Source organism: Callithrix jacchus, chromosome 1, assembly GCF_049354715.1.
Source record: "Callithrix jacchus isolate 240 chromosome 1, calJac240_pri, whole genome shotgun sequence".
In the NCBI taxonomy this organism is placed as follows: domain Eukaryota; kingdom Metazoa; phylum Chordata; class Mammalia; order Primates; family Cebidae; genus Callithrix; species Callithrix jacchus.
This window is the reverse complement of record NC_133502.1, coordinates 126,156,524-126,181,055: the sequence shown is the minus strand read 5'-3', so window position 1 is coordinate 126,181,055 and position 24,532 is coordinate 126,156,524. Positions and strand designations below refer to the sequence as shown.

Here is a 24,532-nt window from a genome sequence, read left to right as displayed (position 1 = left end):
GGGAGGACTATATCTCCCGCCATGCAATGCGCTCTTCTCTCCTCTTTTCCGGTCATGCCCAGCCGAGAAACTACACGACCCACAGGGGATTGCGCGGCCAGCGAATTGTTCTGCGCTTGCGTAACCGCTGTAGTGTCCAGACCCTCGGGCCTTCGGGGTTTTGATTCTTGGTGTGTGGGGATCATCCTAGTTGTTACGTCACATAAAAACCATAAATGGAGCACTGAGCCTCGGTGTAGAGAAAAAGCACTGGTTTCATCCTCAACTATGGTCTCTGTGACTCTGATCAAGTCACGTAATCTCTGAGCCTCATTTCTGTCATTAGCAAAATCTGTGCCCTCAAATGCTGGATGTTCCTTTTCCTGCTCTAAATGAGATCTGGCTCTCTACTCCCCCTGCAGTCTTTTTTTTTTTTTTTTTTTTTTAGACGGAGTTTTGCTCTGTTGTCCAGGTTGGAGTGCAGTGGTGCGATCTGGGCTCACTACAACCTCTGCTTCCCTGATTCAAGCGATTCTTATGCCTCAGCCTCCCTAGTAGCTGGAATTACAGGCGCCTGCCACCACGCCTGGCTAATTTTTTGTATTTCTAATAGAAACGGGGTTTCACCATGTTGGCTGGGCTGGTCTCAAACTCCTGACCCCAGGTGATCCACCCGCTTCGGCATCCCAGAGTGCTGGGATTACAGGCGTGAGTCAAGGCCTTCAGCAACCTGCAGTCCTCTTAATTGACAGCTGTTGCCTACCACAAACCCCACAGACAATAGGGCCTGGAGATGGACTGGGCAACCTGCTACCTCTGGCAATTATTGCTTCCTGCCTCAGTATAATAACCACCTTTAAAAAAAGAGAGAAATAGAGGAGGGGGGCTGGGTGGGGGGAGAGAGACTGACCCACCATGTCGCCTAGGCTGGGCTTGAGCTCCTGGGCTCAAGCGATCTACCCACCTTGGCCACCCAGGGCATGAGCCACCGTGTGGAGCCTAAAACCACCTTTTGAAGTTTATGCTATCACCCCTAGCTCTTCATTGTGGAGGTCATCTGTAAGATCTCTGACTCCTTTCTGGTGGTACATGCCTGTAGACCAGCTACTCAGGAGGCTGAGGTGGGAAAATCACTTGACCCTGGAAGGTTCAGTCTAGGTGACAGAACAAGACCCTTCTCAAAGCAAAAGAACAACACACAAAAAATTCTCTGACTCTTGTCCACAAAAAGAGTCAAACTCTGTAAAATTGTTGTCTGAAAAAAGAGAGTCCTGATCCAGATCCAAAGAGAAGTTTCTTGTATCTTGTGCAGGAAATAATTTGAGGTGAGTCACAGAGCACAATGAAGGAAGCGAGTTTATTGGAAACTACTCCGTTGAAGAGCAGAGCAACCTCAGAAAGCAGGGGAAGGAACACACGGTCCTTTGTCAGTGTCTCTACTTACAAGAAACTATAAGGGGCTGTAATTAAACTTGCACTGTGCAGATATGCTCACTAAAGGTAGGGCTATTGTGCTTTCAAACACCATGAATCTCTCAACCGAAGCTTGCTCTTTCACATCATCTTTAAGTAAAGTGGGCTGCTCCTTAGAATATCTGGACATTCTGCAGGCTTGATGGGAGATATCCTGGATGGCCATACATATTCTGTAATTATAATTGGTGGTCAGTTTAGAATGTGGCTATTTTTAGACCATAAGCATTAATTTTACAGGAGCCTTGTAAGTGCCTAACTACTTTAAGATAGAGTCACTCTAGTCATGTTTTATTAAACCAGAGGCCTGGTAAGCAGGGGTTCCTCTAACAAAATATTTAAAGAGGTTTATTCTGAGCCAAGTATAAGTGACCATGGCCTGAGGCACAGTCTCAAGAGTTCCTGAGAATATGTGCCCAAGATGGTGGGGCTATAGCTTGGTTTTATACAGTTTTAGGGAGACATAAGACATGAATCAATACACATGAGGTATATATTGGTTCTGTACAGAAAGGTGAGGCAACTCAAAGTGGAGGGTTCAGGTCACAGGTGGACTCAAAGTTTTTCTGATTGGGGCAGGCACGGTGGCTCACACCTGTAATCCCAACCCTTTGGGAGGTCAAGGCAGGCAGATCACTTGAGGTCGGCAGTTCGAGACCGGCCTGACCAACAAGGAGAAACCCTGTCTCTACTAAAAATACAAAATTAGCTGGGTGTGATGACACATGCCTGTAATCCCAGCTACTTGAGGGGCTAAGGCAGGAGAATTGCTTGAACCCGGGAGACAGAGGTTACGGTTAGCTGAGATCATGCCATTGCACTCCAGCCTGGGCAACAATAGCAAAACTCCGTCTCATCAAAAAAAAAAAAAGGATAAAGTCTCATAGGTGGCCACCCATAAGTACTGGAATCTGGCTCACACCTGTAATTCCAACACTTTGGGAGGCTGAGGCCAGCAGATTGCTTCAGCCCAGAAGGCAGAGGTTGTGACGAGCCCAGATTATGCCACTGCATGCCAGCCTGGGCAACAGAGCAAGACCCTGTCTCAAAAAAAAAAAAAAAAAAAAAATTAAGGCTGGGCACAGTGGCTCATACCTGTAATCCCAGCATTTTGAGAGGCCAAGGCAGGCAGATCACCTGAGGTCAGGAGTTCGAGATCAGCCTGGCCAACGTTGTAAAACCCCATCTCTACTAAAAAGACAAAAATTAGCCGGGCATGGTGGCAGACACTTGTAATCCCAGGTACTCCAGAGGGAGGCTGAGGCAGGAGAAGCGCTTGAACCCAGGATGCAGAGGTTGCAGGGAGCTGAGATCGCAAGCCTGGGTGTACTCCAGACTGGGTGACACAGCGAGTACTGGATTCTCAGTTAATCTCCTTAGGATTGGGAGGGCCTGCCAGAGGAAACATCTATTTATTTCAATAGAGATTCTTTTATTTGTTTATTTCTGAGACAGAGTCTCACTCTATCACCCAGTCAGGAGTGGAGTGGCCCAATCTGGCTCAGTGCAACCTCCGTCTCCTGGGTTCAAGTAATTCTCCTGCCTCGGCCTTCCAAGTAGCTGGGATTACAGGCATGCGCCACCATGCCCACCTAATTTTTGTATTTTTGGTAGAGACAGGGTTTCAGGTCAACAGGTTTCACCGTGTTGACCAGGATGGTCTGGAATTCTGGACCTCAGGTGATCTTTCTGCCTCAGCCTCCCAAAGTGCTGGGATTACAAGTGTGAGCCACCGCACCCGGTCAGCTTCTTTACAGATGTAGATTTCCCCCCATAAGCGATGACTTTGCGGGCGCATTTCAAAATATACCAAGGAAACATATTTTCAGAAAAAAACATTATTTCCTTCTTTATCTGTCATGTGATATTATGTCAGAGTCAGGTTGGAAAGTAAGCTGGGTCATATCGGGTTAAACAAAATCCATCTGATGAGATTTTTATGGTTTATAGGATGTATCTCCTTAAATTCACTAGTTAGGAATTTGGGCCAGAAAGAAAAAAGGTCAGAGTTTAGTCCTCACTCACTAGGCCTCATTCTAAGAAGATTTGGCAGCTAGGCATGGTGGGTCATGCCTATAATCCCAGCACTTTAGGAGGCCGAGGCAGGAGGATCATTTGAGGCTGGGAATTCCAGACTAGCCTGGAATCCTCCCACGTCAGCCTCCCAAGTAGCTGGGATTACAGGCACCCACCACCCCACCCGGTTAATGTTTGCATTGTTTTTTTTAAGATGGGGCTTCTCCATGTTGGTCAGGCTGGTCTCAAACTCCTGACCTCAGGTGATCCGCCCACCTTGGCCTCCCAAAGTGCTGGGATTACAGGTGTAAGCCACCGAGCCCAGCCTAATGTTTGTATTTTTAGTAGAGGCAGGGTTTCACCATGTTGGCCAGGGTGGCCTGAAAATCCTGACCTCTAGTCCACCTGCCGTGGCCTCCCAAAGTACAAAGTACTAGAGTTACAGATGCGAGCCACCATGCCCAGCCTAATTTTCTAAGGTGTGTGTTTTTTTTTTTGTTATTGTTGTAGAGAGGAGGTCGTACTATATTACCCAGTCTGGTCTGGAACTCCTGGGCTCAAGTGATCCTCCCACCTTAGCCTCCCAAACTGCTGGGATTATAAGTGTAAGCCACTGCCCCAGATTGCTTCTACAATTCACTCCCTTAACTAACACTGTCCTTTTTTTTTTTTGAGATGAAGTCTCACTCTGTTACCCAGACTGGAGTGCAATGGTGCGAACTGGGCTCACTGCAACCTCCACCCCCTGGGTTCAAGCAAGTCTCCTGCCTCAGCCTCCTGAGTAGCAGGGATTACAGGCCTGCACCACCACAGCCTGGCTAATTTTTTTTTCTTTTTCTTTTTTTAGTAGAAACGGTGTTTCACCATGTTGAAGGCTGGTGTCAAATCCCTAACCTGAAGCGATCCACTAGCCTTGGCCTCCGAAAGTGCTGGGATTATAGGCAGCTAATACTTAATGCTGCTCTGTGCCAGGCACTGCTCTAAGCTTTTCACAAATGCTAATTATCTAAGCTTCATAGCAAACCTAGTGCTATTCCAGTTTTACAGATTAAAAAAATGAGGTGCAGAGAAATTAAGTAACCTGCTCAGGATCACATAGTAACTGGCAGAGCCAGATTAGAACCCAGAGGCTGAGCCCTTACCCATCACGCTATGCTTTCTCCCAGTTGACCTGCTTTTGGTCACATGCCCACCACTAGGCTAAGGGAAAGCAAAAACCTTGACCACTATCCCCACTGAGACCCTCAAAAGAAGCATGAATGATCATGGGAGACCAAAAGACAACAAATGTGCATTATACCAGTGTGAAAAAAACTCATGAAGTCAAGATTACGCAGCCCAGTTTTTATTATAAGTTTTTCAGCAATTAAACTTTAAATAATTATATTAAAGGATATATGACACAGAACTATGATCTCTTACAAAAGTTTAGGTCAGTTTTTATTGCAATTAAGATCAATGTAGCCAAAAAAATAGATGAACACTCTTCAAATCCACAGGAATAAAAACAGGAAGTTCAATCTAATATCAATTGTGTATTCAACCAAAAGGGGTATTTTTTTTTTTTTTGAGACAGAATCTTGCTCTGTCACCCAGGCTGGAGTGCAGTGGCACGATCTCAGCTCCCTGCAACTGCTACCTCCTGGGTTCAAGCAATTCTCCTGTCTCAGCCTCCCAAGTAGCTGGGATTACAGGCACATGCCATCACACCGGCTATATTTTCTGTAATTTTTAGTTGAGACGGGTTTTATCATCTTGGACAGGCTGGTCTTGAACTCCTGACCTCGTGATCCACCTGCCTCAGTCTCCCAAAGTGCTGGGATTACAGGCAGGAGCCACCGTCCCTGGCCTAGGGGTATTTTGTTGTTGTTGTTAGTTATTCACCATTTTGCCATGAGGGGACAAAGCTAATGCATGTGAATGATTTGATCTGTTCTCCTCTTCCAAAGCTATAATATCTGGAATTTCATCATTCTCAGATGTCAAGTCTACAGTGGTGAAATCAAACACCTGTAAAAGAAGAATCTCAGATATTGAAACAAACACTGATGAAGTGAGTTGTCAGGTCCATGTGAGCTCATGGAGACTTTAGTGCATGTAGGTGAACCTTGCTTTGTCCGTAGCTGTGCTTTTTGAAAAAATGTTTGTGGTCTTGTTCCCGCAATTCCCTCAGATTATAAAAGCACTAAGGAGATCTTTTATTTTATTTTTTATTTTTTTAAAAAGACGGGGGTTTTACCAAGTTGGTCAGGCCGGTCTTGAACTCCCAACCTCAGGTGATCCGCCCACCTTGGCCTCCAAAGTGCTTGGATTACAGGCACAAGCCACCACGCCTGGCCTAAGGAGATCTTTTAAAAAGGACACTAACTAGTGGTGGAACCTAGTCAATGAAGGCTTTTTAAAAAATACCAGATATAAAGCATTTCTCGTTATTCAACTATTAATCTGTTGTTTCTTAAAAACAGTAATCCCCTACTTTTCCATAAGCTAGTGTCTAGGGAAATGTCTAGCAACTGAGGGAACAAAAGGTATTTTTATGCTTCAAACAGCCATCACAAAACCCTACCTCTTCTCTGCATAGGAAAGCCTTTAGGAATAAATAATCTTACTCTATACAATTTCCATAAGCTTTAAGTAACGTTTCTTAGCAAACAACAGATTAAAACACGAACATTAGTAACATGCAACATATTACTAAAGTCTAGAATCTTAATAGTGGAGGGAAAAAACTAGCTGATAACCTAACAGGAAAAACAGCAAACAACAACAAAAATCCCTCAAAAAAATAGACAGAAGGGGCTAAGGGATTTGGGGAGTTATTGTGGGTTGTTTTTTTTTTTTTTTTTGAGATGGAGTCTTGCTCTGTCCCCCAGGTTGGAGTGCAGTGGTGTAATCTCTGCTCAGTGCAACCTCTGCCTCCTAGGTTCAAGCGACTCTCCTGACTCAGCCTCCCAAGTAACTGGGATTACAGGCATGCACTGCCACCATGCCCAGCTACAGGCATGCACTGCCACCTGCGCCACTGTGGTGGTGCAGGCCTTTAATCCCAGCTACTTGTATTTCTTAGTAGACATGGGTTTCACCATGTTGGCCAAACTAGTCTTGAATGCCTGACCTCAAGTGATCCACCTGCCTTGGCTTCCCAAAGGGCTGGGATTATAGGCGTGAGCCACCTCGCCCATCCTGGAGTTATTGTTTAATGGGTACAGAATTTGTGCTTAAGATGAATATAATGGTGATTGTTGTATAACACCGTAAATGTGCTTAATCCCACAGAATTGTACACTTAAAAGTGGAAGATCTGACACTAAATTTTTGTTTTATTCTATTTTTTTGAGATGGAGTCTGTCACCTAGGCTAGAGTGCAGTGGTGTGAATTTGGCTCACTGCAACCTCCACCTCCAAGGTTCAAGTGATTCTCCTGCCCCAGCCACCCAAGTACCTGGGATTACAAGCGTGGGCCACCACACCTAGATAAGTTTTGTATTTTTAGTAGAGGTGGGATTTCATCATGTTGGCCAGGCTGGTTTTGAACTCCTGACCTCAGGTGATCTGCCCACCTTGGCCTCCCAAAGTGCTGGGATTACAGGCATGAGCTCCCATGGCTGACCAGCTCTACTATCTTTTATATGGCACTCTCAAATGGCACTTTCATAAAACCTGTGCCAGGCTAAAAACCTAGAAAGTCTATTCTGTATCAAGATAGGCTCCCTTTTGAGATTCAAAGCCTTTCGTTATATTATACCTCATATTATATCTCTAATCTGCAGGCCCAGTTTAAGCAAGAGAATAATCTCAGGCAATTCTGTGTACCTCCCACCACAAACATTTTTCTTTCAACTGTCTTCCTGTCTTTTCACTAAGTCATCTTACTGACAATCTTAACAATTTCCTTGCCGGGCACGGTGGCTCAAGCCTGTAATCCCAGCACTTTGGGAGGCCGAGGCGGGTGGATCCACGGGGTCATGAGATCAAGACCATCCTGGTCAACATGGTGAAACCCCATCTCTACTAAAAATACAAAAAAATTAGCTGGGCATGGTGGCACGTGCCTGTAATCCCAGCTACTCAGGAGGCTGAGGTGGGAGAATTGCTTGAACCCAGGAGGCGGAGGTTGTGGTGAGCCGAGATCGCGCCATTGCACTCCAGCCTGGGTAACAAGAGCGAAACTCCATCTCAAAGAAAAAAAAAAAAAACAATTTTCTTTTTTTTTTTGAGACTGAGTCTTGCTTTGTCGCCCAGGCTGAAGTGCAGTGGTGCGATCTTGGCTCACTGCAACCTTCGCCTCCCAGGTTCAAGCAATTCTTATGTCTCAGTAGCTTGAATTACAGGAGCAAGCCACCATGCCCAGATAATTTTGTATCTTTAGTAAAGGTGGGGTTTCACCATGATGGCCAGGCTGGTCTTGAACTCCCGACCTCAGGTGATCCACTCACCTCGGCCTCCCAAACTGCTAGGATTACAGGCATGAGCCACCACGCCAGGCTGAGCACTCTATTCTTGACTCTCAGCTTAGGATGATTAGTTAGAAAGCCTTAAACCTCACCAGTTCTAAAAATATGAACTGGGTCTAGCCCAGTGAGGGTCAAATTGACACCTTTTTTTTTTCAGGAGTCGGTAATTTCTAAAACTAAAGTTTTATAAATTCAGTTCCAAAGAAGTCCATTTTGGGGTGGAGGGAGGGAGGTAGCATGAGAATCTCAAAAGGTAAACAAGAAAGATACCCTAAAACAAGTCTTTGGCTTTAGCTGACCTTGAGCCCTGTATCTTACATATCTCATGTAAATCAAATTTTAGTTTTTCCCTTTTCACTTTGTTAATTTTTTTTTTCCCACAGCCTTGAACTCCTGGGCTCAAGCAATCTTCCTGTCCCAGCCACCTGAGTAACTGAGACTGTGTATGTATGTACCACCAGGCCCAGTTTCATTAGCTCTTTAATACCTGTAACTGCCTTACCAAACTGGATACATTTTCCTAACCATTAGCTGGTATTATATACTCACACCTGAACTGCCAAGTTAAAGATACTACATGTCACTGTCCCACAGATGATGTCCCCATGCCTCTAGTGCAAATTAGAAAAACACTTCCCCATCCTCAACACTCACTTCCATCTGTTGTGGCAACATTAATAGACGAGAAAACTAAGGCTCAGAGGTTAATGGCCAATGCGTCATGTTTCTTTGCATTTCTGCATAGGACAAACTAGAAAGACTATATTATTATTACAGGCAACGGAAAAAACATTCTTGAACACTCCCTCAGGCACACCATGCCAGGCTTCATGCAGTCCCATGTTTACAAACTTACCATGGTTAGATACTGTGTTAGCCTTAGTATTTTCCCTCAAAACAACTGTTTTCTGGAGGAAAAAAGTCTATAAAACGAAAATTTTCTGCCAGTTTATGCAACAATGAAGCTGCAAGATGTGAGAAAACAGGCTGCATTCAGTGGCTCAGCCTGGAATCCCAGCACTTTGGCAGGCTGAGGTGGGTGGATCATTTGTGCTCAGGAGTTTGAGACCAGCCTGGGCAACATGGTGAAACCCCAACTTTACAAAAACACAAAAATTAGCGGGTGTGGTTGTGCATGCCTGTGGTCCCAGATACTCAGGACACTGAGGTGGAAGAATTGCTTGAGCCTGGAAGGCGAAGGTTGCAGTGAGCCAATCGTAACACTCCACTCCAGCCCATTAAAAAAAAAAAAAAAAAAAAAAAGCCAGAGCACCACAAATCCTGAGACATGTTGACAAATGAATGAAATGCATGTAGACACAAACTTGAAACACAAAGATAGCAAAACCATGACCAATGTGCACAGCTCACGGCAAAAAGCAAGGGCTGCTGGTGTTCTTCCAGAAGCTAAGAATGGTCTACATTTTATTCTGTCCCTGCTCAGGAAGAGCTTTGAGACCTGTCTCCTTTTCATAAGCTGTTCAGTAAGCACTACAACTCTTCTTTTTTAAAAAATCTGTACTAACTTAAGTAACACACATACTCCCATAATGGGGAAACACAAAGGTATGTATTCAAAATAAGAAATCATGTGTATAAATATAGCTTATGAATTTTCCAATCAACTGGAATAAACTGCAAAATAGCAGTCCTGGGAGTTTGGAGGCACAAAGGGGCAGGGTGATTTGGACTAAGAAAAAAAAAATTCAGTCAGGTGCAATAGCTGACCCCTGTAATCCCAGCACTTTGGGAGGATGAGGCAGGTGGGATCACTTGAGGTCAGGAGTTTGAGACCAGCCTGGCCAACACGGTGAAACCCCGTCTCTACTAAAAATACAAAAATTAGCAGGGCATGGTGACGCACACCTTAATCGCAGCTACTTGAAAGGCTGAGGCAGGAGAATGGCTTGAGCCTGGGAGGCAGAGGTCACAGTGAGCCGAGACTGTACCATTGCACTCCAGCCTGAGAAACAGAGCGAGATTCTACCTCAAAAAAAAAGAAAGAATGAAAGAAAGAAAATTTAAGAGGCAGAGGCTTTACAAAATGCCAGTTACTGGGAATGTTATATCGAACTCAGCACAGAAAGTCAACACCAGAACAAAGGTATGCCAAATTACAGGGTTTATTGCCGGCGACCACAGAGGACTCACGTCTCTCCAACCCGTGGCCCCGAATAAAGAGAGACAAGACCTTTTTATATCCGCAAAACCACCTTGGGAGTGGGGGTGGCGATGGGAATGAAAGCTGTCAATCACCTCCCAGGCTAAGATGAGGGTGAGGGGCTTCAGACATTCCGAGGACCAGTGGATTCAAATCACCTTCTGGGCTGAGAGGCGGGTGAGGGGGTTCCGGACATTTCGAGGGCCAGGGGACTATTTGACATTCTGATTGTTATTTAAGGGGTTCACAGATGCTGAGATTAACATTCGTTTACACATCGTTTGGGTAGGGGTGGGATCCATAGATTTTTAATTACTTGGCGCCAGGATGGAATTATCTGGGAGTGCTTACTCTGGTAAAAAAAGGCCAGCAATTCTGGCATTTACAGATAAGAGGAGGTATGCAGCTTTACCTCAATTTGCATCCTGCAAGTGATCTAGCAATTTACAAAGCCAAGGCTAGCAGTCATTGTGAGGAGAATGGAAACAGTTTTGTTCTTTATAAAAATGGCATTGTACAGGTTCTAACTCTAGGCCGGCTATATCACAGGAACAGGGTAGCAAGCCAGTGAATAGACCCTGTCCTACAAACTCATAAATCACAAAAGTCCATCCTTGTCAAAACCAGAAGCTCCTTATCTGCAAAACAAATTAAAAAGCAGCTTCAACTATCCCAGGGAGTTCCTACCCTCCAACTCAGCTCACCTGTTTACTAATTTCTGGAGTTGCACTGAGGTGAAAAATTTTATAACGTGACAAATTTTTATTTTTTTTTTTGAGATGGAGTTTCGCTCTTGTTACCCAGGCTGGAGTGCAATGGTGTGATCTCGGCTCACCTCAACCTCTGCCTCGTGAGTTCAAGCAATTCTCCTACCTCAGCCTCCCGAGTAGCTGGGATTACAGGCGCGCGCCACCATGCACAGCTAATTTTTGTATTTTTAGTAGAGACGGGGTTTCACTTTGTTGACCAGGATGGTCTCGATTTCTTGACCTCATGATCCGCCTGCCTCGGTCTCCCAAAATGCTGGGATTGCAGGCCTGAGCCACCCCGCCTGGCTTTTTTTTTTTTTTTTTTTGAGACGGAGTTTCGCTCTTGTTTACCCAGGCTGGCGTGCAATGGCGCGATCTCAGCTCACTGCAACCTCCACCTCCTGGGTTTAGGCAATTCTCCTGCCTTATCCCCCTGAGCAGCTGGGATTACAGGCACGCATGACTATGCCCAGCTAATTCTTTGTATTTTTAGTAGAGACGGGGTGTCACCATGTGGACCATGATGGTCTAGATCTCTTAACCTTGTGATCCACCCGCCTCCTCCTCCCAAAGTGCTGGGATTACGGGAGTAAGCCACTGCGCCCGGCTTTTTTTCTTTTTCTATCAAAACCGAGTTTCGCTCTCGTTTAACCAGGCTGGAGTGCAATGGCGCGATCTGGGCTCACCGCAACCTCTGCCTCCTGGGTTCAGGCAATTCTCCTGCCTCAGCCTCCTGAGCACCTGGGATTGCAGGAACGCGCCACTATGCCCAACTAATTTTTTGTATTATTAGTACAGACGGGGTTTCACCATGTTGACCAGGATGGTCTTCATTTCTTGACCTCCTGATCCACCCGCCTCGGCCTCTCAAAGTACTGAGATTACAGGCGTAAACCACTGCACCCAGTCCTGAACTTTTATTTTAAATTCAGGGGTACATGTGCAGGATGTGCTGGTTTGTTACATAGGTAAATGAGTGTCACAGGGCCCTGTTGTACAGATTGCTTAATCACCTAGGTATTAAGCAGAGTATACATTCATAAATTTTGTTGATTCTACCCCTCCTCCCACTCTCGCTCCTTTTCTCATTTTATGGATGAGAGAACCAAAGACCAGCCGGGCGCGGCGGCTCATGCCTGTAATCCCAGCACTTTGGGAGGCTGAGGCAGGCGGGTCACGAGGTCAAGGGATCGAGACCATCCTGGTCAACATGGTGAAACCCCATCTCTACTAAAAATACAAAAAATTATGTGGGCATAGTGGCGCGTGCCTGTACTCCCAGCTGCTCAGGATGCTGAGGCAGGAGAATTGCCTGAACCCAGGAGGCGGAGGTTGCGGTGAGCCGAGATCCCGCCATTGCACGCCAGCCTGGGTAAACAAGAGCGAAACTCTGTCTCTGGAAAAAAAACAAAAAACAAAAAACGGGCCCGGTGGCTCATGCCTGTAATCCCAGCACTTTGGGAGGCCGAGGCGGGTGGATCACGAGGTCAAGAGATCGAGACCATCCTGTCAACATGCTAAAACCCCATCTCTACTAAAAATCCAAAAAATTAGCTGGGCATAGTGGCGCGCGTGCCTGTACTCCCAGCTGCTCAGGAGGCTGAGGCAGGAGAATTGCCTGAACCCAGGAGGCTGGGGTTGCCGTGAGCGGAGATCGCGCCATTGCACGCCAGCCTGGGTAAACAAGAGCGAAACTCCGTCTCAAAAAAAAAAAAAAAAGTCAGGCGCGGCGGCTCACACCTGTAATCCCAGCACTTTGGGAGGCCGAGGCGGAGAGATCACGAGGTTAAGAGATCGAGACCATCCTGGTCAACATGGTGAAACCCCATCTTTAGTAAAAGTACAGAGAAGTAGCTGGGCATAGTGACGAGTGCCTGCAATCCCAGCTGCTCAGGAGGGTGAGGCAGGAGAATTGCCTGAACCCAGGAGGCGGAGGTTGCGGTGAGCCGAGATCCCGCCGCCATTGCACTCCCGCCTGGGTAAACAAGAGTGAAACTCGGTCTCTGAAAAAAAGCGGGGCGCGGTGGTTCACGCCTGTAATCCCAGCATGTTGGGAGGCTGAGGCGGGTGGATCACGAGGTTAAGAGATCTAGACTATCCTGGTCAACATGGTGAAACCCCGTTTCTAATAAAAATACAAAGAATTAGCTGGGCATACTGACAAGTGCCTGTAATCCCAGCTGCTCAGGAGGCTGAGGCAGGAGAATTGCCTAAACCCAGGAGGCGGAGGTTGCGGTCGCGCCATTGCACTTCAGCTTGGGTAAACAAGAGCGAAACTCCATCTCAAAAAAACAAAAAACAAACAAACAAAAAAAACCCGGGCGCGGTGGCTCACGCAGAAAATTGTAACAGAAAGATAGAGTATGTGTAAATATGAATTTTATATGTACTGATTTGTAGAATGACAATTATAAGTGGTATGAAATGAAATAAGCAATTTGTTTATAAGTATGGAGTATGAATCCATTTCAGTAAAAATTAAAATCATGCTTGTATGTGCATGGGGATATATTAATATGTGCTCATATATATGTATGCTATACATATGTGTGTGTATACCTGTGTGTGTGTGTGTATATATATATATATATATATACACATACATATATATATATATATATGTATGCTGATATATGTATGCGGAAGCAATATGTTTGGGATGAAACACACCCTTTCAATAACATGAACTACCTCAGGGAGTACTATAGATGACAGAGACAATGGGGGAAGAGGAGCAACGTTATTTTAAAAAAATCTTTGTATCAGATTACTGGTTAAAAGAGGCATATAAAATTATGTTTTAAATTTTAAATAAATAAGATACATTAGCAACCTTTGTATGGATGGAAAAATTTAAATACACATGAAAATATTAATTGCATATACCTTTTGAAGTTCTACTGATAGGTATTTATCCTACATATTTACATATACAGACACGACATTCATCGCAATATTGTTTTTAAGTTGAGATGTTAGAAACATCCTAGCTATTTAATTATAGGGGAATGGCTAAATAAGTTTGGCTCATTCAAGGGATACCATGGAAGAGCAAGGCTTTGCATCATATTTAGATACGAAACTGCTAGAAGCACCTTTATTTTGAATAGCCTCTAAGAAAAAGTTTAATGGAAAAAGTCTAAATGAAATATTCTGATTAATAACAGAATCTGTACTATAAGATGGTCTATTTCTGATCAGAAAGGTGGAAAGTTCATCTACAGCTTAAGTGGATAAATTCAATTTTTTATCGCATTCATATCTGGTAGATTAAACAAACAGGTATGAATGATTTCCTTAAGAAACACGCTTTATAAGTTTTATGGCCATTACGTTCTTTAAAGTTAAGGGTTACATTCCAGGGAGATTAAATAAAAACTGCAAAGTTAACAGTTGACTTGCCCGAGGAGATACTTGTTTTTCCTCAGTAAACACTGAAGAGAAAAATAATGTAATATAACAGAGCATGCCTCTGATAAATATGTAAAAGCAACAGGGCGCACACAGACCTTTGCCCTACCTGGCTGGTGCCCTTTGTTCATTGCACTTCTGAGGTCGCCAGAATGTAAATGTTCATTTCCCTATCTTAAATGAGTAGAATAACAACCAGAATAGTACTTTGAATTCTAAAAGCTCTTGGATCAATAAGATTCTGTCTTTCCAAGGTTTGCATCAAATATCATTGTGACCTATACTATCTTTTTAAATATTAAGCAAGGCTTAAACAAATTTTAGGTTTAAAATACAAGAGTCATTCAAAAGATATATTGTTAGGTAGAATAAAATGCAGAACAGTATGTTGTTTCATTTGGAGAAGAGGAAAAGATAATAATTTTTATTTTTATTACTTCATGTAAGAACTTCTCTATAACCACTGATTTTCTTACTTGCTTTCGGAGCAATGTAGAATTTTAGTCATCACTTCACCGTTAATTTCTTGTCATTAATTCATTGCCATTTTCCCAGCTGAAACAGAAAACTTCCTTTTAATTTTTTAACTCATTTTGAAACAATTTTAACTTACAAAAGTTACAAAAATAGTAGAGATGTCCATATAACCTTTATTGTGTTTTCCCAAATGTTAATGTCTCACTATCACTCCAATGATCAAAAGCAGGAAATGAACATCAATACGCTACCATTCACGAAACCAGAGACCTTATTCAAATTTTGCCAGTTCTTCCACTGAAGACCTATTCTGGGCTAAGATCTAATCCAGGATCCCACATTGCATTCAGTTGTCAATAGGAGTGAACTTAGCATGTTTAAGAAGCTGGAATATTAGGGCGGATGGAGTATAGTGAGCAAGGAGCACAGAGACACAACACAAAGTTGGACAGAACCAGATTGTGTAGGTCAGAATAAAAAGTACAGATTTATCCTGAGAGCAGTGAGGAGCCATTGCAAGATCTCAAATAGGAGCCCCACTGCTGCTGGCAGTACCGCTTGGGACAGGCCCCATCCCAGCCCCCAGCAATGGGCAGCACGCCCCAGGAAAGGGCCCCCAACCCTCTCCCCTACGCGGGCTGTGGCGCCTCAAATGAACACCCCCCCCCACCAGCCCCCGCAACACCAGCAGTGACACCCTAGATAGTGCCCACTGCCCATGGCAGGTCACTCCCAAGTCGTCCCCCATGCCTAAGGCTGTGCGGGCCAAGATGGTGAACCTATCCCGCCATCTTACCCTTTTAGCTGCGCTGTAGTCCCCGTCAGTGCCAACAACCGCAACAGCGAGGGGAGCCGAGCCGATAAGGCAGACTCTAGCCTCCAGCATGGGCGGTGGCCGGCTACTCCCACTTCTCCTCGAAGCCAGCTCAGAGCAGGTGGGCCCACGTCTGAAATGGCAAGACTCCCGCTTGCCATCCTTTATAGACGGGGTTCCTAGACTACATGTTCGGATTGGATGAGAGCAAACTTCAAGGTCTACTCTAATTGGGCTTTATTTCTATGGTCTGATTGGCTAACCTAAAACTTGTTCTCATCCAACCCGAGGCTATTCTAGCCAGGCTGAGCTGCGGCCCCTTTAAGAGGGTGTGGTGCTTCAGCCTTGAGGCGAGTGCCTGTCAGCGTGCGTGCCCCTACGGAAGCCCACCCGGCCGGGCCAGAGAGAAGGCGGCGGGCTGCAGCCAAGTCAGCGGAGGTGGGGGCGGCGGCGGCGGCAGCCCCAGCCTGGCCCGGCCTCGGCGGCGCGGTGAGAGTGAGTTTCTTTGGAGAGGCCGTGGTGGCTTCAACGTGATGGTGGAGGACGAGACAGGTCTCTGCGGTAAGTGGCGGGGACTAGTACCCCACCGGGAATCCTCCAGACCTCCCTCCTACTTCTCCGCGGCTCCCTGCTTTGTCTGGGATGGGTTGGTGGCACTATGGGGTGCAACACTGCCAGCGGCGAGGGATGGGTTCGGGGTGCTGTCAGGTGTTACGTTGCCCCCAGTGGCGGGGGGGCGGGGGGGCTGGTGTGAGATCCACGACATCATTGCCTGTGTCTGGGAGCTGGTTGGGGGCACTATCCAAGGCTGCATCGCCCATATGGGGAGTGGGTTGGGGGGCACTGTCTGAGGCTACAATGCTGGCGATGGAGGATGGTTTAGGGGGTGCTAGACTGCTGTTGGGGGGGAGGGGTGGCGTTAAAGGCGACATGGGGACTACACTGAGACAGAGGTTGGGGGGGCTTGTCGGGAGAGCTACACAGGGTTGGACTGCCTGTGGAGTGGGGTAGAGGGTTGGTGGGGGCACTCTTGGGGCCCAATACACAGCCTGAGTGGTGGGGAGGGGTCGGGTGGGTCAGGTGCTCTCAGGGATCTGCGCTGCCTGGTAAAGAGCGGGTGAGTGTGCTATTCCGGGCTGTGTGGGTTGTGGCAAGGGCGGGTTGGGTGCGCTATCAGGGGCTACCAGAGCTAGCCATGGGGGTACTTCCCAAGGTGGAGAGGGAGTTTGGAGTGCTATCGGTGGCTGCCCTGCCCAAGGCAGGGAGTTGGTTGGAGGCGCTATCCAGGGCCGCACTGTTCCCGACGGGGAGTGAGTTAGGGCACTCACTATTCAGGGTTGCAGCGCCCACAGTGGGGGGTGGTTCGGGTGCCATATGGGGGCATCACTGCCTGTGGTGGGGGTCTGCTTGGGGACGCTATCTGTGGCTCCACTGCCCACTCCAGGGAGCTTGTTGGGGTGCTATCCCGGGCTGTGGTGCCCATGGTAGGGGGGTGGCTTGTGGGTGCCATCGAGTGCTGCAGTGTCTAAGGCAGGGGCAGGTTAGGGGCTGCCATGACATGCTACACTGCCGGTGGTGGGGGATGGGGTATTGGCACTATCCTGGGGCTGCCCTGCCGGTGGTGGGGGATGGGGTGTTGGCGCTATCCTTGGGCTACACTGCCGGTGGCAGCGGGTTAGGGGCTCTGTCGGAGGCTGCAGAGACAGCGGTGGTCTCTGAGAGAGGAGTGTTCCTCCTCTCCCCGGACTCTAAACTCTTTAAAGGGCCATCTGCTGCTGCATGGCGGGCACACATTTCTGTAGCAGACACCATGGGGTGACAGGGCCCTGTGGGTGGAGGTCTCAGGAATGGGAACCAGCACATGGGTGGGGAGGGCTGGCTGGGGTTGAGTTTCTGCTGCTCCTGCTTCCCGAGCACAGCCTGGGTGGCCCCCGTGGTTCCTGTGGAGCAGGAAGCCCAGGCACCATGGTGTCTCCAGTCTCTACTCCCTAGCCAGTTTGGGCCAAAAAGAGATGCTGTGACCTTTGGAGGGTGGGTGCGAGTGCCTTCACTGAAACTGGCCCATGCCACCCAGTAGCCAGCATGACAAGGTGGGGGTCTAATGCTACCATTCTCTTGTGTCCCGTTCTAGGCTTTTCTGGCTTTGCCCACCCAGCTGCTCCATGCCAGGAGAAGGAAGAGCTATCTGCTGCATGCTGGAGGCTGGAGCCTGTGGCACCACGGCTCGCCTCGCTGCAGTGGGTGGCAGCGACGGAGACTGCAGAGCACCGGAGAGGTGGGAGTGTGGCTGGCTGCCACCAGGACAGGGACGGGTGCAGAGCTGGCCAGGTGGCAGCCTCTGAGGCGGCCTTGGTCCCTGGGTCCCCCCCCCCCCGCTGTTTATGGCAGGCAGAGCTGGGGTTGCCACTGCTTCTGCTGCGCCGTGTGCAGGTGGCAGCTACAGTTGAGCTGTAGGGTGGCAGTGCTGGTTTCCGTTCTGTTCCTTTTTGTCCCTGGTCCAGGGTGCTGGTTGCAGGTGCTGGTTACCCTACAGCCACTGGGATGGGGCTGGGCGCCGGTACCAGTCCTCCTCCTGCTGCGGGGCCTGATTTAGGCGCTACAGCAGGGTCTGGCCCTTAGGTCCGCGTTGCTGGAGGAAGCGGGCGGGATCAGGGGTTGCCACCACGCTGCCGGATGCCATCTCTTAAGTGGCAGGTGCAGCAGAATGTACGGGAGGCTGCAGGGCTGGTCTCAGCTTGGGAGTCGCCCAGGGCACCTCCCCCCACGCTAAGATCCGTGCTTTCTTGGCCCAAGCCCAGAGTGTGGGGTTGCAGGCTCTAGGCCCACTGCAGCACCCAGGATGAGTCTGAGCGCCAGTTTCCATCACCCTGTAGCTGCGCCATCGACCACCTAAATTAGGCACCATGGTGACATCTGGCCCTGGGATTCCTGCTGCTGGTGGGGGAGGACAGGGCCAGGGGTTGCCACTGATACTGACTTGCGCCATTTCCAGGTTGCAGCTGTGGCTGAGCCCATGGCAGATTCTTACGGGGCTGCTCCCCGAGGGCGTGGGGGTCGGGGAGTGTACCGCCATCCCACCCTAGGGTCCACTTTTCCTTAGGCCTGGCCCAGAGCACAGGTTTGCAGGTGCTGGGCACAGTGCAGCCACAGAGTTGTGACTCAGCGCCTCCTGCCCTCCCGCACCTGCGGGCTGACTGTGGCAGTATCTGGTCCTGGGTTCCATGCTACTGAGGTCAATGTCCAGGGATGCCACCGCTGCTGCCCCACGGCGTGTGTAGGTTGCTGCGGCAGCTGATCCCAGAGCAGCGGCTGTCAGAGCTGGTCCCAGATAGCCTGAAGGTCGCCTAGTGCACCAGCCAAAGGGTCCGTTCTTTCTTGGCCCACACCCAGAGTGAGGATTGCAGGCTCTGGGCACTGCACCACTGGCATGGGGAGATAAGTGGTGGGGGGCTCCCTTACCTGCTTCACACAAAGCCCGGGTTGTCGGGAGTCAGCTCTCTCCAGCATGCCCCAGTCTCATCCTTGGTCAGCCCAGAGCACAGAGGCCCACTCAGCCCTGGCTCCATATCTTGTGCCAGGTAGACACAGAGGCACAGAGCCTCAGCATCTTTGTCTGTGGCTGGGCTAAACTGGTGCCCGCCTCATTTTGACCATCTGCCCAAGTGGGCACAGCCTCCAGCATTGCTTCCCAGGCAGCACATCTGTTGCCCGTGGGGCACTTACTGCTTGGCCTCCCAAAGTACTGGGATTACAGGCGTGAGCCTCTGCGCCCAGCCTGTGGGAACTGTTTTAAATGTCAGCTGAGAAGAGGAAACATTGAAAAGTGGCGGGGACACAGCATTTCCTGACCGCACACCCCACACCAGGCATGTATCAAAAGCTCCGCTAGGAAAACATATTCAGAGAGGTCTGGTAACTTGCCTCAGGTCACACAGCAAGTGAGAGGCAAGAGTGGTAGGCAAACCCAGGCCTGCTGGGCTAGTTTCTCCCCCTGTCACGTGGCCCTGGGCCACCTCTCAGGCACAGGAGAAACTCACCCAGGAAGACAAACCTCGAGGGCTGACAAGTTTGGAAAGTTGGGAAATCTCTCGTACAAGGCTGAGACCTTTGACGCCCCTGGGGGGAGTGGACTAGGGGAACTGGGCCATGCCTGTGAACACCAGGCTGATGACATCTACCAGCTGCCTCCTGGCGAAACCCACCCCAGGGCCTTTGCCCCAGCTACCCCCTCACCACAATCACCCAGGGCCTTTGCCCCAGCTGCCTTCTCACCCCAGGGCCTTTGCCCCTGCTGCCTCCTCACCACACCCACCCCAGGGCCTTTGCCCCTGCTGCTTCCTCACCACAGTCACCCCAGTCAAATGGTATTTCTGGTTCTAGATCCTTGATGAATTGTCACACTGTCTTCCATAATGGTTGAACTAAAGTAATATTTTTCTTAAGCTGCTTATTGGTGATATGTACTCTCAAAGCAAAAACAGCCAAGTATGTTATTTTCACAGATGTCAGGCTACGCAAGTGTGTTTCCAAAATCTCTGGTTACTTGGGTTTCTAACCCTTCCCCTCAACTATGTAGATGGTATTCTAGTGTTTCCCTGAATTTTCTAGCACAGAGGAAAAGCCAGGGTCAGCCTGATTTTCATTCATTTCTAAGTACTTTTCTCAGATCCGGGAATGGTTTAAAGTTTTCCAGCATTTCAATACGTATTCTGCCAGGATATGTCTACGTGAGGATTTCTTTTTATGGAACATGATTTTTTTTAAAGGTCAAGAAAAAAATGTTCTCTCTGTTGTTGTGTTTTTCATTAGTTTGTTGTTCTACTGTGAAAATTTTATTGTATTAATCTTGGAGTTTTAAAATTGGGTTTCACAGCGCTCTCGTCGTCATCACTTTCATTCTGTTATCCTTTTCCTCTACATTCTTGGAGGACTTCTCCAATGTATTCTTAGTATCACTGATTTGATTTTCTTTTCTTTGCGGTATCAGTCTCGCTGATAAATACCTTCATGTGGATATTTAAATGCTTTTTGATTCCTTGCAAATCTTTTTGTTTTTTTTTAATTGTACTTTAGGTTCTGGGTTACATTTGCAGATCATGCAGGATTGTTGCATAGGTACACACATGGGGATGTGGTTCGCTGCCTCCATCCCCCTGTACCCACATCTGGCATTTCTCCCCCATGTTATCTCTCCCCAACCTCCCCATTTTCCCCCGCTGTCCCTCCCTTGGCCCCCGCAACAGACCCCAGTGTGTGATGTTCCCCTCCCTGTGTTCATGTGTTCTCATTGTTCAACACCCGCCTATGAGTGAGAACATGTGGTGTTTGATTTTCTGTTCTAGTGTCAGTTTGCTGAGAATGCTGGTTTCCAGATTCATTCATGTCCCTACAAGTGACATGAACTCATCATTTCTTATGGCTGCATAGTATTCCATGGTATATATGTGCCACATTTTCCTCGTCCAGTCTATCGTCGATGGGCATTTGGTTTGGTTCCAGGTATGTGCTATTGTAAACAGTGCCGTTATGAACATATGTGTGCATGTGTCCTTATAATAGAATGATTTATAGTCCTCTGCGTATATTACTCAGTAATGGGATTGCTGGGTCAAATGGAATTTCTATTTCTAGGTCCTTGAGGAAGCGCCGCACTGTCTTCCACAATGGTTGACCTAGTTTACACTCCCACCAGCAGTGTTAAAGTGTTCCTATTTCTCCACATCCGCTCCAGCATCTGTTGTCTCCAGATTTTTTAATGATCGCCATTCTGACTGGCATGAGATGGTATCTCAATGTGGTTTTGATTTGCATTTCTCTAATAATCAGTGATGATGAGCATTTTTTCATATGTTTGTTGGCCTCATATATGCCTTCTTTTGAAAAGTGTCTGTCCATATCTTTCTCACACTTTTGGATGGGTTTGTTTGCTTTCTACTTGTATATCTGTTTTAGTTCTTTGTAGATTCTGGATATTAGCCCTTTGTCAGATAGGTAGATTGCAAAATTTTTTCCCATTCCGTTGGTTGCTGGTTCATTCTGTTGATTGTTTCTTTTGCTGTACAGACGCTCTGGAGTTTAATTAGGTCCCAGTTGTCTATTTTGGCTTTTGTTGCCAACGATTTTGGTGTTTCAGTCATGAAGTCCTTGCCTATGTTACATATATTCCTTTTCATCTCCTTCCATTTCTTTTGTTTTCTCCCCCCCTTTTTTTCTTTTTCGTGAGACAGAGCCTTGCTCTGTTGCCTAGGCTGGCGTGCAGTAGCACCATCTCAGCTCACTGCAACCTTTGCCTCCTGGATTCAAGCAATTTTCTGTCTTTGCTTCCTGAGTAGCTGGAATTACAGGTGCCCACCACTGCTCCTAGCTAATTTTTTGCATTTGGGAAGTAATTGGGTCATGAGAGCATGAACCTACATCACAGGGCTGTTTCCTAAATGCCGGGGCCAGTTTAATTCTCACAAGCTCTCATTTTGCAGAGGAGGAATTCCCACCCGAAGGCCCCGCCGCCAGGATGTGGAAATGCTGAAACCTGAGCTCAGGTCACACCAACTAAATCCAGGTTCCCATCACCCCATGACGCAGCCTTCAAGCCCCTTTCCCCTGGAATGATGACATAGCGGTTGGCTTGGCCATGCACTGCCTGACCCTGGCCGGCAGTGAACCGAGGAGACCACCTAGCTGGGACCTAGGGAGGAGGCAAAGAGGAGACCCCTCAGCAGGGTCTGTTTCTCTTGCCTGGGCTTGTCCTGCACCCAGGGCCAATGTGGTCCTAGCGGGTATCCAGAACCCTCCCTTCCTCTTCCAGGTGTCCCCAGAGCTTCAGAAAAGTCCGTGCTTAAAGAAAGATTCAATAAAATCATTTTCAAAAAAGAGGATACATACATACCTGCATACATACATACAGAAGCAGGAGTGTACAAGCCTGGGCAACATAGCAAGACCCCACCTCTACCAAAAAAAAAAAAAATTAGCCAGGCATGGGGATGCATGCCTGTTGTCCCAGCTACTCAGGAGGCTGACTCAGGAGGATCGCTTGAGCCTAGGAGTTCAAGGCTGCAGTGATCTGTGATTGTGCCATTGCACTCCAGCCTGGGCGACAGAGCAAGACTGTGCCTCTAAAAGTAAAAATTTTTGAAAAGAAAGTATGACTTTGTGTCTGTGTGTCAGAGCATGCAAATTCAACAGGTGTGTGTGTATGAGTAAAGACCACACACACACACACACACACACACACACACGAGATGGAAAGAATGAGGACAGTTAAAGGAAGGACAGACACACACACACCCTCAGCCAGAGTGACACTGAGAGGCCTGGCCCACTGGCTGGGGGCGGGGGGGCGCAGTTGTTTGAAGTGGCTTGGGTTGAACCAAATAAACAAATGGCACAGCTCTAGAACTGGCACACCCGGCACCCCATTGAATTTTCATTTTTGTTTTTTTTAAACAAAAACAGGGTCTCACTGTTTCCCAGGCTAGTCTCAAACTCCTGGGCTCAAGTGATCTAATCGCCTTGGCCTCCCAAAGTGCTGGGATTACAGGCATGAGACACCAAGTTTCACCTACTGAATTTTCAGAAAAGCGCCATGAGGTCGCTCTTCTAATCCATGTTACATCTGGTGGGGCTAAGGCTCGGGAGGGGAAGCCTGCTGCTCAGGGTTACTTGTGACACTTGATGAGTCGCCTGTGACCCAATTCATTCCAAGCCCAAGCCCTTCTCCCAGGCACTGGCATGTCCAGGTCCCTCAGCAGCGAGGGCACAATGTGGGGCCCCCTAAACTGGGGGTCTCTTGAGGCCTCTTCACGCCCCACAAGTGGCATGTTCATACATTGGCTCTTTCCTTTGTGTGCATTAATTCATTTGTGTGCATTCATTCATTCATTCTTTGGTGTGTGTATTCATTCATTCCTTTGTGTGTGCATTCATTCACTCATTTCTTGGTTTGGGCATTCATTCACTCATTCCTTTGTATGTGCATTCATTCATTGCCCCCTCCCTCCCTCCCTCCCTTCCCTCCCTCCCTCCCTCCCTCCCTCCCTCCCTTCCTTCCTTCCTTCCTTCCTTCTGGCCTCCCTCCTTCCCTCTGGTACCTCCTTTCCTCCCTCCTTCCCTCCCTCCCTCCCTTTCTTCCTCACAGATTTTTGACCCCTCAGGGCTATGCTCATTCCATGTGCTTATTGGCTCCCATCTAGGTCATACTGGGTAAGAACAGAGAGGACACTTCTGCCGGGCCATCGGCTTGGACCTAGTCTAAGGCAGTGAGCTGTAAGTGGGAAAGGACCACCATGCAAGAGCTCAGCAGGACATGGAGGCCTGACAAGGCTGGGCGGTGGGAGGAACACATCCTGGGTGCCTTCCCCAGCTTCCCCTCCCCACCCCTACTCATTCACTCAACACCTGTCAGGGGCTGCTCAGGGCCTGGCCCTGCCTGCCCTCCTCCAGCTCACAGGGCCAGGGTGCCCAGAGAGAATTACAGGACCAGTCTGGGTGCGGTGGTTCATGCCTATAATCCCAGCACCTTGGGAGGCCATGGCGGGTGAATCACTTGAGATCAGGAGTTTGAGACCAGCCTGGCCCACATGGTAAAAACCCGTCTCTATTAAAAATACCAAAAATTAGCTTGGCCCACGTGGTGGTGCATACCTGTATCCCAGCTACTAGGGAGGCTGAGGCAGGAGAATGACTTGAACCTGGGAGTTGGAGATGGCAGTGAGCTGAGATCATGCCACTGCATTCCAGCCTGAGTGAAAGAGCAAGACTCCAACTTAAAAATAAAAGAGAGGCTGGGCGAGGTGACTCACGCCTGTCATCCCAGCACTTTGGGAGGCTGAGGCAGGCAGATCACAAGGTGAGCTGCATGAGTCTTTGCATGAGTTCCCTGTTTCATGATTCTGTGTAAAGTCTCTGAGGCCTTTGTCAGGTGTGAGGCCTCTGTGTGAGAACCAAGGAAGGTCTCTGAAATTTGCAGGAGGTCTCTGCGGGACTGAATGAAGTCTGT

General features: G+C 48.0%; 1 long non-coding RNA gene and 1 pseudogene across 2 annotated transcripts in view; one reads left to right on the top strand and one right to left on the bottom strand.

Annotated features, from left to right (window-relative positions):
• Positions 1-4,795: 4,795 nt before the first annotated feature.
• Positions 4,796-15,669, bottom strand: LOC144582197 (uncharacterized). The gene is made up of 3 exons (XR_013534516.1): positions 15,517-15,669; positions 14,720-14,798; positions 4,796-5,478 (listed from the first exon to the last, which is right to left on the bottom strand). It is a non-coding gene; the product is annotated as an uncharacterized LOC144582197 (long non-coding RNA).
• Positions 15,670-15,886: 217 nt separating this feature from the next.
• The window catches only part of LOC103791116 (transient receptor potential cation channel subfamily M member 6-like), a 65,696-nt pseudogene continuing 57,050 nt past the window's right edge, over positions 15,887-24,532 (top strand). Inside the window, exons 1-2 of the transcript XR_013534484.1 lie at positions 15,887-16,095; positions 17,666-17,809. The product of XR_013534484.1 is annotated as a transient receptor potential cation channel subfamily M member 6-like (transcript). The remainder of the gene's footprint in view (positions 16,096-17,665; positions 17,810-24,532) is intronic.